Here is a 19,496-nt window from a genome sequence, read left to right as displayed (position 1 = left end):
ATCATAAGTGCAATACTGTATTTCTTAGATAATGGGGTTTATAAAGTTTTTCAATTTACAGAAACTTGGTTATTTTTAATCGATTAATATAATCTCTCCAAGTATACCACCAAGATATCTGGAACACAGAAGAGAGCAACAGACACTTTGACCTTGGCACATATGGTGTCCTAAAAAGATATATGTTGAAGTAAATTGAGGATGGGAGGGAAAACAACAAAAAAAAACTTCCTTTGTACAATCACAGTTGTAGCAAGAAGGAGATGGCACCTTCTCTTGACTTAAATAATTTAATGATGGGTATGGGCAGAGTTAAGAGAAATCCATAAGGGATGGTCCAGTATCCTGAGTTAGCAAAACTTGTAACTATTACCACCCAATATATACATGGGTAAAGGGAAGAAAGACAGTTGAAAGACCTACTGCTACAGAACCCAGGGTCACAACAGGAACCGCGGCCTTTCTTAGAGAAATACAACCACTGCCAATTCATGTAGGGAATACTGTTCCAACCTCACATTCCCTGATCTTCTCCCAGTATCTTCTACCTGCTTAGACAACAGAAAGTTAATGAACATGAGACTCCAAGGAATGTTTGCAATAGAGGTCGGTGTCCTGAGGCACAGCACCTTATAGGAACTACAGAACAGAGGAACAAGGGAGACTTTCTAGCACAAGCAACCTACAACATGTGGCTGCTGCTGCCTTAATTTTGTTTATTTTATTAATTAATTTATTTGAGACAGACAGAATTCTCCCATATGCTGGTGCACTCCCCAAAAGCCTATAACATCACCAGGAGCCAGGAACTCAATCCACATCTCCCATGTGGGTGGCAGGAACCCAACTACTTGGGTATCACCTGCTGCCTCTCAGTCTGCACATGAACAGGAAGTTGGAACCATGAGGAACAGAGCTGAGACTCAAACCCTGGGTATCTGACATGGCAGGCAGCTTTTCCCAAGCAGCATCTTACCCAATAGGTCATGCTCCTGTTTGTTTGTTTGTTTGTTTGTTTTTTAATTTTCTTCCTTTTTCTACTAAGTCTCATAAAACAAGCCCCTCAGTATTTCATCTGTTTAATACATAAATATGGCATAATAATGATGCCTTCATATTACATATTTGATATAATTTGCTAAGCACTTTCTTATGTGTTGTCTTTATGTCCTCAAAATTGCCTATGCAGTAGATTAAGGCAAGAATTATCATAGTGTTACAGGTAAATAACTGGAGACCTTCAGGAAAGTTGGGAATCTCAACCAGGATCACAAAGCCAGCAAATGGCAGAGCCACAACTGGAAGGCACAGTGCCTAATACTCCAGCTAAGACTTTCCCCTACATAATGTTATCACGCTATTTATTCACAGTAGGAGTGAAAAAATTAATGTCCCTGTGAAAAAAAAATCATTAACCAGTTTTTTTCAAGGCACTGCAGAGAACATAGTAGTCAGTAGTCAACAAACAAGACACAAGGGCAAGCAGAGAAAATTTGCCCATTCCATTCTCAGGAAACAAGAAGCAATGTCAGAGACTAAAGTAACTTAGTTTTCAATGCCCCTTTATACAACATTGAGAAGAAGGTGTTCAGTAGGACAAAAAATGTTCAAAAGGGAAATAAAAATTCAGGGATAGTAAGAAAATACTTAAAAAGTAGAACTGTTTTGTTTGGGGATGCTGGAATAAAGAGAAGAAAACCCGAGTCCCTTCACAATCCCATGCAACAAAGACACCAAGACTACAGAAACTAAAAGGGCTGACCTCTGCCTCTCTTTGCAATCCCAGCCCTAACCCCACATACATAAACATCCTTTGAGAGCTTATAGAAGCAGCCAAGACTGACTTCTTTGTACCAAATGCCGGAGGACTGGGGAGTCCAGCAAAATAGAACTCATTTTCAAGAGCCTGAGAACTCTCTTCTTGTTGTAATCTCCTGCAAAACATTCAGTATCTGTCCTTGGTAGTAAAAAGTAACAAATGGTGTTGTAATCACAAAACCTCCATACACACCAATCTAGCTCACGACTGTATGAAGTACTCTATCAGTTAGCTTTCAGTGGTTGCAAGCAACAGAAACCAACTGGCTAAAATGGGAAGCTCTGTTAGAAGGAAATCAGAGGCTCAGCAAACCCATGATAACCTAGAATACGAGGGTTCGAGAACATCAGTAGATAATACAAATATAGAGGAACTGCTACAGTGGTCTCATAGCAGACACTATCAGACCAGAATTCCCATCCAGGACAAAGGAGAATCCTTTAGCTACAGATTCAAATTTTAAAGAACCAGCATCCATTTAACCAAGCTTGCAGTCATACACCTAAAAGAGGCTGAGTGTAGGCACCTGAACAGGGCCCTTGGTTATACTAATTGGACTAATTGTTAGTAAAACTTGCGCCATCTTATCTGAAGGGCCATCTTAAGCCTCCCTGACATCTTAAGCTTGCCATCTTGTACAACAAGTTTCAGTTTCTCCAAGATAAGTTTCAGTTTCCTAAGTCCAGTCTGATTTACCAGAAACGAGGTGACCAAACAGCCCAACAATACGTGTCTCCTTCACCCCACCCATTGGAATTCACTGTTCTCCTTCCTCGTCTTTGCTAAGCTATATAAGGCCTGTTCTCCTGTCAGCCTTGTGGACTGACAATAAACTTTTCCCTTACTCCAGTGTTTGGTGTGTTTTGTGGTGGCCTTTCACTAATTATCTCTATAGGAAATAAAGGCACTGTTAGAAAAAAATAGCAGATACAGGAAAAGAAAGAGAAGTTGATGTGTGGAGAAGAATATTCCTCTAGCCTTACAAAAGCTTTCAAATTCCTTAAGAATGTAACTAGCAGTGGATTACTGGTTTTTTAAGACTCTAATTTCCTGATTATATTATTTATCACGTGATCACACCTAAAGAAGGTGCATTTCCAGATGCCTACAAAAACTTTCATTTCCAGAGTCCTCAATTCTCATATTACCTCAAAGTTACCTTGAAACATGACCTTCAAAAGGAATAGACTTCTATAAATATCTATCAAATAAATGCATAAAGATGCTAATGTTGATGATGGTGATAATGTTAACAAAAACACCAATAGCCAACATCAGTTGAGTACTTGCCATGGGCCAGGATTTGTTCTAAATCCTTGGCACATAAAAATTCATTTTATCTCCACAAAACTGTATGAAACAGACAATTTGAATATCTCCATTTCATGGATTAGGATACTGACATACAGGGGCTGTCAATAACTTATCGATGGCCTGATAGTTGCTAAGAACCAAAATAGGACTAAACCCATGACTCCAGGTTATCGTATTCAACAAAGGACTGGCACTGAAAGCAGAGAAAATGGACTGCACCAGGGTGAAAACACTTCTCCATAACAGATGTAAGCACCAAAATTGTATCAATATTGTGAAGTTGTCAAGGTAGCTACATCATCAACTCCAATGACCTTTTATTTCCAAAGTTAAAAGTTACTGCTTTATTTTAAGATGTGGCTCAACGGCCAGAGATATGTAAGGTATGTGGTTGAAAATAAGAAGTATCCATTTCTTAGGATGAGATTTTCTCTACTAATGGTGAACCATTACAGCCAAATTTGAAGCAAGCCAGCTTTCATATAATAGAGTGTAGTCTTCCCAAAACAAACCCTCAAAATGAAGTTTTTACACTTTGTGTTTTGGTTACTCAAAAGGGATCTTTGTCCAATTTTCCTGTGAAATTCTTCTTCATCATCAAAATAGTCTTTAAAAATTTATACCTAAGAGATTCGTCAGAAAGTTAGGAATAACTTAAAATATAAGGTAAATCAAAGTGGCTTTTCAAGTTTAACTAAAGTGGTCACGGTCATGATTACTGTAATAAAAACGACAGAAAAAACCCTAAAATTGTCAAAAACATAATTGATGATGAAAACAAATGTAAAATTATGGCATATATCACCCTGGCCACCAAAGATTCTTGATGAAACTGCAGCCCTATAATTCCCCAGAATGAATTCTCTAAATTAAAATACTTCATGCAGAACAGAAATTAAACAATGAATCAAAGAACAATGCAGTACAGAGGTATGCTTATAAATATACCTAGCAAAGAGGAAACAATTACATTTTTACATGTAAAAGCCAACTCGATTGTAATGTTTCACAGGAGGCTGAGTGGGTACTTTTTCAATTGCTTCCAGCTTGGAAGTTCATTTCCTGTAACTCACTTAGGTTCCAGAGTGACTAGGTGGAATGAAATTAGACCGACAAGTTTCTCCCTTCTGCAAAACTTACTCCGCCACAAAACCGCACAACTGACTTTCACGATAAATTTCATCCAGCCCAATTGAAATGCCACTCTGCATTTTATTTTAAATGCTTTATTTGGTCAGCTGGTTTTATTTAACTATTGACCAGAATTGGTACAAGTGCATTCTTTTTCCATCTAGCATTAATCTTAGTAAACTTAGCTCCGTTGGAATGTCTTAACTGCCGGGAAGAAAGCAAAAGTCAGCAAGCACACAATTGCATTTGGCTACCCTCAGCACATCATTTTATTTCCTCCTGCTCTCTGCTAACTATTGCTCAGCACTTTTGCCTATGAGGGAGGACAAGCAGGTGGTTAAGGAAGTTGTCCTGTCAGCTATATCTTTAATCCAAGTGTTTAAATCTCTGAATAAAAGAAAAATCAATGTTGTAAAGGCAATGTTTGTCAAGGCCATGTAATAAATACACTTACCTTACAGACTGTTCTCAATGGATTTCCCTTCTTTTGCTGAGCTTCAAAGCTACAAAAAGATAAAAACCAAAGCCTGAGTCGTCTGCTGCTAGAACACCAAACATTTTCTCTTCCTGTCTCTAAATAGAATTTCCATATGCCGTGGTATGTGGTGCTAGCCAAAAAAACCATTGATAAAACTTGGGCCTCATACTTTCTGCACTGAGACCAATAAAAGACACAGTCTGAAATTGAAACACACACACACACAATCTACACAGAATTGACTCACCTCCACCTGACCAAATCTATAGTCAGACCCTTTGGGGTGTGAATTCCTCAATAGAATGGGAATGGCTGTAAAGTGCAGAGAGGAAAACCAAATTAAACAACAGTGCAGCACACTCCATCTAAAAGAGAATTTTATTTTCTTATTCCTTTGGTCGTCCTTCTTACATGCTCTATTTCTACTTCTCTGAAAAAAAGTTTTATTTGGTGGGGGCTATTCCAATTATATGTGGTTCATGGTCCTTCCAACTGGAGTCTCACAACTTAGTTCCTGGAGTATATGCATGCAGGCTTACAGGTACAATCATCATTTCTCTGGGTGGAGTGCTACTTTCTGCCAGAAGAAACAAAACAGAGGAACTGTGCAACTTCACATTTCAAATCAAATTTTGACTTTATTTCAGCTCCCTGTGATCAAAACATGGCTGTGCTGACCATATACAAGTCAATATGAGAGGAGATCTGTAAAATCATAGCTGATAAGCAGTAGTAATAACCTAAGGATTTGGGGGCCAGTGCTGTGGCACAGCTGGTAAAGCTGCTGCCTGCAGTGCCGGCATCCCATATGGACACCGGTTCGAGTCCAGCTGCTCCACTTCTTATCCAGCTCTCTGCTACAGCCTGGGAAAGCAGTAGAGGTGCTTGCACCCCTGAACCCATGCAGGAGACCTGGAAGAAGCTCCTGGCCAACTGCAGAGTGAAGCAGCAGATGGAAGACCCCTCTCCCTCATTCTCTGCCTCTGTGCCTTGCAAATAAATAATAAAATCTTTTAAAAAAATAACCTAAGGATTAAAGGGGTTGATAGTGGTTCAACAATACTCATATGATGGCTCTATAGTTGAAAATAATTAGAATGTGCCTCTTTTTCTCATTCCCAGCTAGTTCCCAACATCTCCTAAAGATAAAGTATCTGGGAACAGACTACTGCTCTATGGTTTTCCAGCTTTTTTTATTTATCTCAATATCCTAAGCAATTGCTAATGCTCTTCTTGGACTATTCCTTTCTATAGCCCCTGATTCCACCAAAGAAACTATGACCACTGATGCAAGACCACCACCAAAAAATAGGCCAGACCTATAGGCTATGAGCTATAGGCTCATGCTAAACCTAACATTCAAGAATTACAGGAAAAAAAAAAAAAAAAAGATTGTTCACTGCTAACTGTAGTTTACTTTTGCCAAGAGAAATTCTAACATATATACTTGAATAAGAAGAAAACAAGCCCAGAATGAAGAAGCTAGGAACAATAAGCAATAATGAACATAGAAAATAGCCAGCATAATGGTAAATTTAATAAATTTAATACTAAGGGGCTGGTGCCATGGCGCAGTAGGTTAATCCTTCGCCTACGGCGCCAGCACCCTATATGGGCGCCAGTTCTAGTCCTGGCTGCTCCTCTTCCAGTCCACCTCTCTGCTGTGGCCTGGGAAAGTGGAAAACAATCCAAGTGCTTGGACCCCTGAACCCGCATGGGAGACCTGGAAGAAGCTCCTGGCTCCTGGCTCCTGGCTCCTGGCTCCTGGCTCCGGATCAGCATAGCTTCAACCGTTGCAGTCATTTGGGGAGTGAACCAATGGAAGGAAGACCTTTATCTCTGTCTCTCCCTCTCACTGTCTGTAACTCTACCTCTCAAATAAATAAATAAAATCTTTCTTAAAAAATAAATAAATTTAACATTAAATAATGCATATTCATTAATAATTATTAAGCTTTACTTGTAAAAAAAAGCAATTACAACCAATTATTAGGATCTAAAAAATGAAACTATTTTACCATATTCATATCAAATAATAAACAGGTAATAAATTACTTAGACGGCAGACAGACATATGATTAAGTTGTTAAAGATATGCATTAAAGCTATTGATTAATTTATTAAGGATAATCAGCATTTCATTTTCCTAACATATCAGGATAACGAAAGAGACCCTGAACACACATTCACCAAGATTTGTACAAGAATGCTTAGAGTAAGAATTGCTGGTATAGCAAAAATGCTGGAAACAAGTCCAACATCTATCAACAGCAGAATGATCATTATTTTACAGATACTCTATTATTTTACAGATTCTTACTATTATATGACTTTGAAAAATCAATGAAATAGTTACTCTCATCAATACGGTTGCTTCTCAAAATATGATGGAAAACAAAAGAAGCAAGTCCCAGAATGCTACAGATAATATTATTCCATTTGTATAGCATCCAAAAAGGCAAAAAATAAATACTGTGTTATCTTCAAATATAACACGTAAGGGGTGCAGTTCTGGAACACAGAAATGTTCCATTTCTTGTCCTGGTGGGAGGCATGTCTCCATGAACAGTTACTTATTTTCTTTAAACTGTAGCTATATAGTTTCAAAACTGTTCTGGGGGCATCCCGACGCTGTGGCATAGTGGGTAAAAGCCACCACCTGAAGTACAAGCATCCCATATGCACGTTGGTTTGAGTCCCAGCTGCTCCACTTCTGATTCAGCTCTCTGCCATGGCCTGGAAAAGCAGTGGGGGATGGCCCAAGTCCTTGGGCCCCTGCACCATATGGGGGACCTGGATCGAGAAAGCTACTGGCTCCTGGCTTCAGATTGGTGCAGCTCTGGCAGTTGCAGCCAATTAGGAAGTGAACCAGTGAATGGAAGACTTTTCTCTTTCTTTCTTTCTCTCTCTCTCTCTCTCTCTCTCTCTCTGCCTCTCCTTCTCTCTATGCATAACTCTTTAAAATAAAATAAATACATATATGTAACAGTAATCATCAAAAGGACAGAATTTTCTAAACCAATGGAGAAAACCACATGCAGTCCAGAAAAGTCAGTCAATTTTCTAGAGAGGTCTAAAATGGAAGAGAGAAAGAAGCATGAATGGAAAACATAAAAGAAAATAATTAAAGTAAGTTCAAATGTATCAGTAACCACAGTAAATACGTTAGACAAATACGTTAAAATTTTTCAAAATGGATTCTTTTTAATATTGCTATGTGATGTTTTTAACAAACATCTAAAACTTAAAGAAGATCTGAAAGTAAAAGTTTGGAAAACTATACACCAAGCAAATAACAATGAAGAGAGTGCTGCTGGAAATCATTAACGTTGGGCAAAACTGAAGAGAACAGGTATTCATATTAGTTTTTTTTTTTTTACTACAGAAGAACCCAAAAAGCAGAGACTTAAAAATAAAAATTTATTAACTCTCAGTTTCTACAGTTCAGGAATTCTGGCAGGGTACGGCAGGACAGCTTTTCTGCAAACTAGATCTGCATTTTTTTACAAGCCATACATGAAACATGAAAAAAACTGACCAGATATGGGGACACAAAGGTAAGTCTCAACAAATATCAAAACACAGCTATTAAATAAATAACATTCTTTTCCCATCATGCATTAATGGTGGACAGCAATTATGAAATGAGATCTTTTAAATGTCTGAAATTTGCAATCTTCATGACAGTTTCTCCTTCTGAGTTGGGATTAGTCAAGGATGTTGACTGAATTCCACTGTATTAGGTCCACATGTGGAGTCAAAGATCACTGGTTTGGTTGTGTATGTATTGAATTCGGGGTGCATTTAAGACGTTTAAAAGAAAATGTGTAGAGAAGCTGACAGCTGTCTGGGTCTGATTTCAGAAAGGAGGCATGAAAGTGGAGAGTTATCTCTGAGTACTAAGTAACCACACTTGTGGACACAGATGTGACTGTGCAGGAGACAGTTCAGAGTAGAAAGACAAAAGGGCCTAGGACAGAACTTTGAAGAAGTTCAATAGTGTGTTGAACAGAAAGACTAGTTTCCAGAAAATTGAAAAACAAAAACAAAAACAAAAACCTCAAATGTCAAAGAAAGATAAGCAAACACTAAAAACATTCAATATGAAGGTCACTGAAAAACTCATGAGAAATGTTTTGTGAACGGATAGAGGCAAAATTCAGTTTGGAGTTGGTTAAGAAAGAAGTGGTAATCGGGCCGGCGCCGCGGCTCACTAGGCTAATCCTCCGCCTAGCGGCGCCGGCACACCAGGTTCTAGTCCCGGTCGGGGCGCCGGATTCTGTCCTGGTTGCCCCTCTTCCAGGCCAGCTCTCTGCTGTGGCCAGGGAGTGCAGTGGAGGATGGCCCAGGTGCTTGGGCCCTGCACCCCATGGGAGACCAGGAAAAGCACCTGGCTCCTGGCTCCTGCCATCGGATCAGCGCAGTGTGCCGGCCGCAGCGCGCCGGCCGCGGCGGCCATTGGAGAGTGAACCAACGGCAAAGGAAGACCTTTCTCTCTGTCTCTCTCTCTCACTGTCCACTCTGCCTGTCAAAAAAAAAAAAAAAAAGTGGTAATCATCAAGTGAAAACAATGGGTAAGGACAATCCTAGATAATTTGGTTGTGAAGAGGAGGAAAGAAAGTGGTAACTGAATGGCAATGGACTGTATAGATTTTTTAAAATTTTTATTTATTCATTTGACAGAGAGAAAAAGAGCTCCCATTTGCTGGTTCACTCCTCAAACAGGAACTCAAATAGGAGCCAGGAACTCAATCCAGATCACCAGGTGGATGGTACAGACCCAAATGCCTGAGCCAACATCCCTAACTCGCACAGTCTACATTAACAGGAAGCTGGAATCAGGAACCACAGCAAGGAATCGAACCAAAGCACTCCAGTGTGAAACATGGACATCTTAACCATCAGACAAAATACCCATCCTTGTGTAGTTTTTAAGAAGAAAAATCTGAGTGTGTGTCAAAGTAATGACAAGATCCATTTGAAACAAAGAGACTGAATACAGAAGAGTGAAAAATGGTCACTAATACTGAAGGTTGCTGACAAACAAGGGACAGGTGGTGACACTGGTCTTAAACAGAGCTTTGGTCCCCCCTTAACCACAGATGCAATAAAGCCACAGGCATTTGCCCTTACCACTGACAAGTACTTTTAGGCACAGCAGTCTCTAACCACATACAGATAGAGCTCTTTTTAAAGGCTTATTTATTTATTTGAAATGTTGAGGCAGAGAGAGAGAGAGAGGGAGAGAGAGAGAGAGAGAGATCTTCAACCATTAGTTCACTTCTCAAATGGCCGCAACGGCCAAAGCTAGGCCAATCCAAAGCCAGGAGCCTGGAGCTTCTTATGGGTCTCCCATGCAGGTACAGGGGCCCAAGAACTTGGGCCATCTTCTACTTCTTTCCCAAGCCATAGCAGAGAGCTGGATCAGAAGTAGAGCAGACGGGACTCAAACCAGCACCCATATGGGATGCTGGCACTGCAGGCAACAGCTTTATCTGCTATGCCACAGCACCAGCCCCAAGCTATTGCGTTAAAGTATTACTTTTTCATGTGTTTGGTTTCTCATCTTAATTACAATCTAAGCTCTTTAAAACCTATGACTTTTACTGTTCAAACCAATCCTGCCTCCCTATGACTTATGCATTCTAAGCCCAAGATTCTATCCCAGATCTCAAGAGACATTCAACAAACCATTGTTGAGTAAATGAGTACAATCAGATCTTGCAGTCATTGTTACATGGTTGGTACCTGAAACTTGGCGGGCATATGCGTGAGTGTGTGCATTCACTCACACGCATGCTCTTCTTAATAAAGTGGAAGCCAGTCAAGACCCAAAAGCTCTTGTTGCAGTGCTCAAAGTACACGTTTCTGAAAGTCACCAATAGCCATTCTAATTAGCTTGTTCTTTTTCCATTTTCCCCTTGATCCAGAAATCCAAGTACCTAAACTTCTACAAGCCATGAAAACTCTGACCTACAACCACAACGTATTATACCACTTCCCATTCTTCCCATGCCTAACTCATCCACATTTTGTTCTAGAGCAGATGATCTCTGTATCCTTCATACGACCTCCTGCAACATGTAAATTAGATTTAAATGAATCCAAATAGGTTTGAGCTTCAGCTACTCCTAAAAGAAATAAACATGGAAGCAGAGCAGAACAGGCCAATAACACCGATTTATCTTGATGTTTTTTCAGAGAGCAGTCTTTCAGAAAATGTTTACAAATTCCAATCCCTTCTATGCATGATCCATGGATAGAATTAAAAAAACTTAAAACTGGTCTGAATTTAAACAAGTATTTTGCCAAGTAAAGAAACCACGTCGGCTGTCATGCATCTGTCCCACTTGAAACCTATCTCTGCTATCTCTGGGAACCCTTCAAGTGCCCATTCCTTAAGGTGACAAGACCTGGACCTGAGAAATGTGCCTCCATTGGTGCATTCTGCAGTCCTCCCTGACCTAACTGTTATGTTAAGGGATTGGTTACTGACCTTTAAAGCTTTAACCATCATCTACATATCTATGAAAGAGTCTGTGCATTGAGGGACAAGAGTAAAGACACTGAACAATTTCAGCCCTCATTTTCATTTTTCTGATACATTCAGTGAGCTGTTACCTCAAACAAATTACTGCAACATTATTTCAAAGGATAGCCAATTTTCAACTAGGAGGAGATTCTTTTTTTTTTTTTTTCTTTTTTTTTTTTTTTTTTTTTGACAGGCAGAGTGGACAGTGAGAGAGACAGAGAGAAAGGTCTTCCTTTGCCATTGGTTCACCCGCCAATGGCCGCCGCCGGTGCGTTGCGGCCAGCGCACCACGCCGATCCGAAGCCAGGAGCCAGGTGCTTCTCCTGGTCTCCCATGGGGTGCAGGGCCCAAGCACTTGGGCCATCCTCCACTGCACACCTGGGCCATAGCAGAGAGCTGGCCTGGAAGAGGGGCAACCGGGACAGAATCCAGCGCCCCGACCGGGACTAGAACCTGGTGTGCCGGCGCTGCTAGGTGGAGGATTAGCCTATTGAGCCGTGGCGCCGGCCTAGGAGGAGATTCTTAAACACCTACGGGTGAAAACCAGGCAGCCGGAAAACATAGCACTGGTTAAACTATCTGATGATAAATGAATATTCTTAAAATTATTTGAAATTATTTGAGAATCTGCATATTGAATTAAACTCTCACAAGAAATAGCAGCAAAGACGACCCACCAAACCTGACAATGTCTCAAATATATTCCTAAAAGTTTTATTTAAATTTATTTGTACGTATATTTATAGACGATTTTCAGAATTTATGAAACTGATGTAATCAGAGCTGGGGAGGGAGAGTACATACCAATAAAATTCTTAGTTTTGTCATTTAACTGAATTCATATTGTCAATATATGTTGCAAAATCTTTCCATGAGACAATGAGTTCAACCATAATATAGACCATATCTATCCTGTTTTATAGTCAATTTATATCTCTTGGACAGTGTCAGGCATATACCATATACTCAATAAAATTTGCTTAGGGCCAGTTTTGTGACACAGTGGTTTAAGCCACTGCTTGGGATACTGGCATCCCATATCAGAGTGCCAGTTCAAGTTCCAGCTGCTTCGCTTCAACTCCAGCTTCCTGCTACTGCACCTGGGAAAGCAACAGAAGGCAGCCGAAGTCCTTGGACCCCTGCTCCAGTGTAGGAAGCTCCTGGCTTCAGCCTAGCCCAGACACAGCCACTGTGACCATCTGGGGAATAAACTAGAGGGAAGCTTGGTTTCTCTCTCTCTCTTCCTCTCTCTCTGTCGCTCTGCCTTTCAAATAAGTCTTTTTCAAAAAGAATTACTTAATGTATATAATGTTATAATGTATATAATGTATATAATATTATGTATTATATACATATATATGTTATATATGTATATAATGTATATAATATTATATATAATATTATATAATATGTTATAATGTATATAATATTATGTATTATATACATATATATATAATGTATATAATGTATATAATATTAAAAGTGAGAACTGATTAGAAATTCATAAGCTAAGCTTAGTTTTGGTATTCTTCATTAATTTACTTCACTTAATTTGTACACTAGACTTACATTAAAAATTTTTTTAAAAAACTTTCTACTGCCACCTGACACACACACACACACAGACACACACACACACACACATATACCCACACACATGCATGAGCACACCTTGCCACACCTACCAATGCCATTACATTTGCCAGGGAACAAAGAGTAAATTTGCCAAGTAGCCTGATCCCTGGAAAATCATTTGGTGACATCTGAGGAGCAGAATACCAACCAGCCAATAATTAGCATCTGAAAATTCATAGAATTACAGACAAATCAAATTCCATGAAATCTCGGGGAGCATGACCCTGCCTGGGTTGGTGCCCTAGCAATGGGGACTCAGATATGACTGGAAAGTACCAGGGTTAGTCTAATCCCAGGGGGAGATACACTGACAAGGTGACATTTGCACAGGGATGCCCTAACATGGCCCCAGTATGTTTTCTCAGAACGGGATGACATTTCAAGTCAAACAGCTCTGCTCCCAACAGCACAGTCCATACCCAAACTCCAGCAACCTGAATTTGAGGAAAAGAAGATCATCTTATGGTAAACTGAGGTTATACAGGTACAAAGAAAAAATAACCCATTTTTTAAGGAAGGCAAACCAGATATTCTGAATGTAACCTGACTCAGTACCTCCCCATCATTACTCAGACTTCAGAGAGCCTGAGTCTGAAAAAACCATTCTCATGTAAGCAAACTCCTGCTCTGGAGCAGCCACACTGGATACTTTTCAATGAATGTTCAAACCAGTTACAAAGCTGTGCCACCAAGAGGCATGGAGAGTGACTGTCTGTGCACTGTGGCCTCACCAAACCCCTGCTGCCTGTAACTGCTGTCCACACACAAGTCTGTCCAAGGACGCAGGGCCATCACTGTTATTGTTGCCTCCAGCCTTTTAAAGGTCACCTTTCTTGCACGGCTGCCTCATTTGAAAGGAAATAAAAACAGTGAGGGTAGAGCACGCCAACTCTTCACTGGATATCAGAGTTGCCAACTCCTTCTCCACGTGGCTTGGGGAAAACTCCCCTTCGAGGAGTGCAAGATAAAGGACCCAACGTGCAAGCAGCCAGGGCAGACATTCTCTGCCTTCACCATGTGTCCTGTGTGTGCCCAGTTTGAGTACGCTCTCAAACCGAGCCGGGGGTTATTTCTCTGCCAGGTCCCAACCCACTTCAGGGTCAGGCAGCAGCCTGTGCGCCTCCTGGCTCCTGGCCCAGCGCTTGGATGGCCCTGCTATGTCACTGCAGAGAGGGAGTCTGGTTGTGCCCTCCTCTGAACTCTCCATCTGGAAGATTCTCTGGCCTCCTTTCCTCTCATTTTTAATGTGACAGACACTGCTGGACAGGGAAATTCAGAGCAGATCAAAGTTCATCTTCCCTTCTCCGTTTCTCGGTTGGCATAATCGCAGGGGCAGAATGAATCTGGCAGAGACCAGGATGCCAGGAATTAAATGCAGGTCCCTGACCACTGGACCACATTAGTCCTGCCTTCCAAAGTCTTAATTAGTCCTTCTCTGTCTGGCACACCCACTTGACTTTGGAACTCAGGGAGAGGGTGGGGTAAGATGCCACAATCACAGCCAGTATTCAACAAAATGCTGGTTGAGGATGGTGGTCACACTGCCCACTGATTCGTGCCTTTCCAACAACAGTCAGTTTCGAGGTCTGGGAGCCAGCAGCAAGATTTTTGCCTCCCTTTCTAATGCAAACAGTTCTAAAAGTGTTATTCTGAATGATATTCAGACTCTAGCCCAGTTTGGAAGCAAAACGATCTTTACAAACAGTGGCAGACTTGACAAGACAGGCTGCTGAGCCTGGGGACCAAAACAAAGGATGAAAAGAAAAAGAATGGAAGAGATGATGGTAAAAGGAAGAGACGACGAAAATGAACTCTGTAAAGACAAACAAAGAGGATTATGGGACCAGATACCTCAGTTGCACAACTCTGAAATGAGTTATGAACATAACAAGAGACTCAAGGATGGAAATAACAGAGTAGAAATCAAGGAAAGGGAACAGGGCAGCATCTGTCCAGAATTTTGATGCTAGGACTAACTAGGGAATAGAACCGACAGTGAGTAACATTCAAGAGGTTTCAAAAGACAATGAGTCTTAATTCTGTCCTGTTTTGCACCCCTCAAACTACAGTGACACCAAAACTTGCTATTTTTCTAAAAGGACATTGACAGACACAATGGAAACTCTGAATACATTTTTTTTCCCTCTGCATTCATTATCTCTGGCCCTAATCCACAGGCCTATTGCAGACTAAATTGGATTTTGGATCACTGGTACTGAGGCACTGCAATTAATTAACAATAGAAACATAATATTTATATCCAGGCCTAACAACATCTGACATTTAAACCATTCTGCCAGTCGGGCAAATTCCATTCGACAAATTTTCATTTTAATGAACATGACAGGCCACAGTTTACACGATAGACCAAGAAGCAGAAGAGAGCTGTTCTCTTGGCATGTGCATTCAAGGCCTGGCCATGCTGCAGAAGAAACAAGCTGGGGAACTGTCAGAAAAACGGAAAGACTAGAAGACTGTCTCCATCCAGACAGACCAAGGACATATCACCCTCGTGTCCTCCAACAAAGATCTTAGCAGGAAACTGTCCTTGTTTCCTTCGTTCAAAGTCAAACACTTATTGCCCTTATGATCCGTTGGATTTTTTTTTTTTTTTTGTCTTTGGGCTGCTGACACTTTCTTTAGGGTATTAAAATCCCTTAGTCCTTCCTAATTAAAAAGTGATAAACGTTTTGCAAGGCATCCAATAATGTGCAAAGTACACAAGAGTTGGAACTGATGAAGCTTTTTCAGTTGGCACAACACTGGCCTTCCGTATTTTGCCAGATGGTGTATCTCAGTAAGTCCCCAATCTCTGACTCAAGTGAGGGGCATTGTCAATAGGATGCTGAAACGGAAACTGTCTTTAAATGCTATCTTATTTTGCATTTTACTAACACCATGGGCCTAACATTTGTTCTTGAGAGACTTTCACAGCTAAAGAAGCTTTCATTCTTCTGTAACTCATTATTCAAACTAACAGAAAAGGGTACAGATGAGGAGAAAAAATCTCACTCCCATAAGACCATGTGAATATGCTGGAAACCACTGTTGGAGAGCAAATCTCAGAGCCTAACTTCCTAGTGCTATTCTATGGGCTACTGGCCTAATGCTGGATGAAATAGTGTAGTTTTATCCAAATCCATCATCACTACCCCAAAAAACACAGATGCAAAGGAGTAAGATAATGATGAAAAATGCAAAGACATCAAGGCAGATAAAGAGAAGCTTAAGAGATGTGGGAAACAGGGGCCAGTGTTGTGACATAGCAGGGAAAAGCTGCTGCCTGTGACACTGGCATCACTTACTGGCAACAGTTCAAGTCCAGGTGATCCACTTCCAATCCATATCCCTGTTAATGCGCCTGGAAGAGCAGTGGAAGATGGCCCAAGTCCTTGGGCTCCTGCATCCACATGGGAGACCCAAAAGAAGCTTCTGGTTCCTGCCTTCAGACAGTCTCAGCCCTGGCCATTGTATCTATCTGGGAAATGAACCAGTGGATGGAAGATCTCGCTGTCTCTCTCTGTCTCTGTCTCTCTCTTTCTCTCTCTCTGTGTGTGTGTATGTGTGTGTGTGTGTGTGTGTGTCTCCCTCTCTCTCTGTAACGCTACCTTTCAAATAAATAAATAAATCTTAAGAGAGAGAGGGAAAGAGAAAGAGAGAGCAATGTGGGAAACAAAATCAGTGATAAGCTAATGAATTGTTAGTAGGGATTCTTCATACTGGAAGGGTCACATGTCTCTAGCTTACATATCTCAAACACACCTTAATTTTGCTTTGACATCAGTTTAAAACAACTAAGACAGAGTTCCATTTTGAAAGCTCAAAGTTGGTTCATGGGTTCCAGTTGCAGCAACTGAAATAGCCACCTTCACGGTGATTCGTCTCTAAGATGTGGCTCTAAATCCAAACTCCATGTTACATTTAGATAGGGACACAATACCAAAATGCTAAAGACCGAAAAAGGTGACAACAGGTTTGCTACCACAACCTAATTCAGACTCAGTAAGGTTACACTCAAGCCAACATGGATGTATGGAGTGTGAGCAGACACACACATTAATTTTAACCATCACATATCTGAGGACTTTACATGCATCCCCTCATGTATAACACTACAAGACAAGTGCTGCTATGAACTCTGTTACATAAGGAAGACAGGGTAGTTTCAGTTAACTGACCTCCCTAGGAGGTGAAGTGCAAGGTACATGGCAGAATTTGTTGCAAACTTAAGTCTGCCTTTCTCCAGAGCATGTGCTCCGCCCAACACAGTGGCATATGACGGCATCCGCCAGGGAGGCAGCATGAAGGAATTGATTCCTTTTGGCAATAGTCAAAATATCTTTTAAATATCAGGTATGAAACATTTTCAGACCACCAGATGCTTATTTAATTTTGAAAAATCAATTTTTATGGAATTTCTATGAGAAGTGGCTTCATGTTTGTTAATGCTTGGTTAAATTCTTGAAAAAGTGGAGGCCTTACTGAGGGGGGAAAATGTGTTTCTGAAAGTCAGGAAGAAAAACCAGACTCTAACCAGACTGAATAAAAAATGTTTGACAGAACACAAATGAATAGACCCTGTAACTTTAACATGCCTTTGTGGGAGACATGTACTGAAATGGTCATATTCAATTCTGAACACAAAATATTTAACATGCTTATTGTTCTAAACAAAGGTATTTGGTTAAATGAAAATTCCATCAAAGCTGAATAACCAAATTCAAGTGAACACAAAGTAAAGGGTTATATACTTTCTGTGGTTTCAGTAATAGCTAATCTAATAATGGTAAATGCAGGGTTACTGTTGATTCCTTTGCCTCTGTTTCATAAATTAGATAAAGCAACCTGGCAGTTACAGTACATCAGAGTTTTATTCGACTAAGTGATTTTAACACTATCTCAAAATATAACAAAGTCATGACTTGAATGACTGCTGAATTGTACCTTGCTTTCTGTCACCATGTTCATACTTTCCACCAGGGTTATGTAAAAAGCTTCTGTTAACTAAAACAGTTCTATAAATTTCAGTTTCTATTTACAGAACCAATCCATTTAAAAGGCACAATGTCACTGATACAGTATTATCTGATATTCCATTTTACCGGGACCAGGTTCGTAAATGTAAACCATAAGAACAGCCAAATGTTATTTATTCCTTCTATTCCAAAATGCAGGAACAGTAGAATTTCTCTGGTTAATGATTTTTTTGCAGAACATGTCCAGTTTTCTGCTACAGTATATTGATCTGGAATACTACAATAGTATTCCTGGGTCCTGTGGGCTGCGCCACTGGGATGCACCTGTGGGATGCAACTTCTGAAGACGAAGCTGGTACCATCTCTCCAGGCAGCCGAGGGTGGTAACCCAGACCAAGGCATTTTTCTTCCTTGAAGAATGTGCTGGTTCGATCTTGGGCCCTTTGATGACACTTCCTGAGCCTTTGCACTTAGAGACAAGGCTCAACACCTGCAGTTCTAACAGCCGATGAGTTGCCCTTCATAAAGGAAGTCTATTTTCTTCTGGTGCCCTGATATGGTTCCTTCTAATTACCCTGATAGCCCAGGAAGAAAAATATCCCTCTCTCCATATTTCATTCAGATAATACGAATCTGCAAGCTGTTCTGTATGACAGATAAGGACTGTGTGCTGAAGCAACTGGTTCCGCCTGTCAGCCTCCAAGAACCCACCGCCATGAGATACAGTCATGATGACATTACTAGGGAAGAAGTGGGTCAAATACATGGTCACTCTACAACCGAATGTCATCTATTCTTTCTACTTCAGTAATTCGATGCAGTGGTACTCAAACACACACACAAAGAAAAAAGAGTTCAATGTTATTAGCCTGCTTTCCACAAGCACAAACACAAATATTGTTAAAACTTCCGTTCCCAAATATTTCTGAGAGACTTTTTCTGCCTTGGACCAATTAGTCAAGAAATGTTTATTAAGCATCTCCTGTGAGCCAGACACTGAACTAGGCACTAGTAGTGAAAGGCTAAAACCAGACACAACCTCTGCCCTCGCAGAGTTTATGGTCAAGGATAAAGGACAAGCAGGAACTGGCAATGGAGAGGCACATCATGAAGGCTGAAAGACATGCAGTACAAGGTGGTAAAGGAGCTTATAACAGAGAAATTAACCCAGTCTTGTGGGCCGGGAAAGGCTTCCCAGTGCAAGAGACAACACTGAGCTGAACCCTCTAGTGTCATTAGAGGCAGCCAGGTAAGAGAGGAGGAGAAAGACTACCAACGAGAGAAAATGTCTCCTCAGAACACTGTTCTTCATCACTAGGGGAAAGGCCTCAAGATGCAACATAAAGTATAAAAAGTCAATAAAACCATGGAGTCCATCACTGGGAGTTCTTTTCTCGTTTTGAAATCCCTTAGTTTAAAAAATTATTAAATAAAAAAGTAAACATTGGTAAAATTCTGTCCTATCTTGCCACAAAAAGGCAAAAGTTAATCATAATTCTACTTTCTTACTGCTCTAAATAGGAAGTTAGATCTTTTTTTTTTTTTTTTTTTTTTTTTTTTGACAGGCAGAGTGGACAGTGAGAGAGAGAGAGAGAGAAAGAGAGAAAGGTC

General features: G+C 40.5%; 1 protein-coding gene across 13 annotated transcripts in view; it reads right to left on the bottom strand.

The window, feature by feature from the left end:
- Positions 1-19,496, bottom strand: part of FHIT (fragile histidine triad diadenosine triphosphatase) — a 1,583,000-nt gene that overhangs the window by 1,532,762 nt on the left and 30,742 nt on the right. For 8 of the 13 annotated variants that reach the window (XM_017343924.3, XM_051852260.2, XM_017343921.3 and 5 more), the window contains exon 2: positions 4,719-4,767. The exons of 2 other annotated variants lie outside the window; for them this stretch is intronic. The gene's annotated coding sequence lies outside the window, so the exon portion shown is untranslated. Of the gene's footprint in view, positions 1-4,718; positions 4,768-4,989; positions 5,055-19,496 lie in introns of all 13 variants that reach the window. 3 more of the 13 variants (XM_070050656.1, XM_070050658.1, XM_017343923.3) reach the window with 1 other exon arrangement.

Source organism: Oryctolagus cuniculus, chromosome 10, assembly GCF_964237555.1.
Source record: "Oryctolagus cuniculus chromosome 10, mOryCun1.1, whole genome shotgun sequence".
Taxonomy (NCBI): domain Eukaryota; kingdom Metazoa; phylum Chordata; class Mammalia; order Lagomorpha; family Leporidae; genus Oryctolagus; species Oryctolagus cuniculus.
This window is presented reverse-complemented; position numbering and strand designations above follow the sequence as displayed.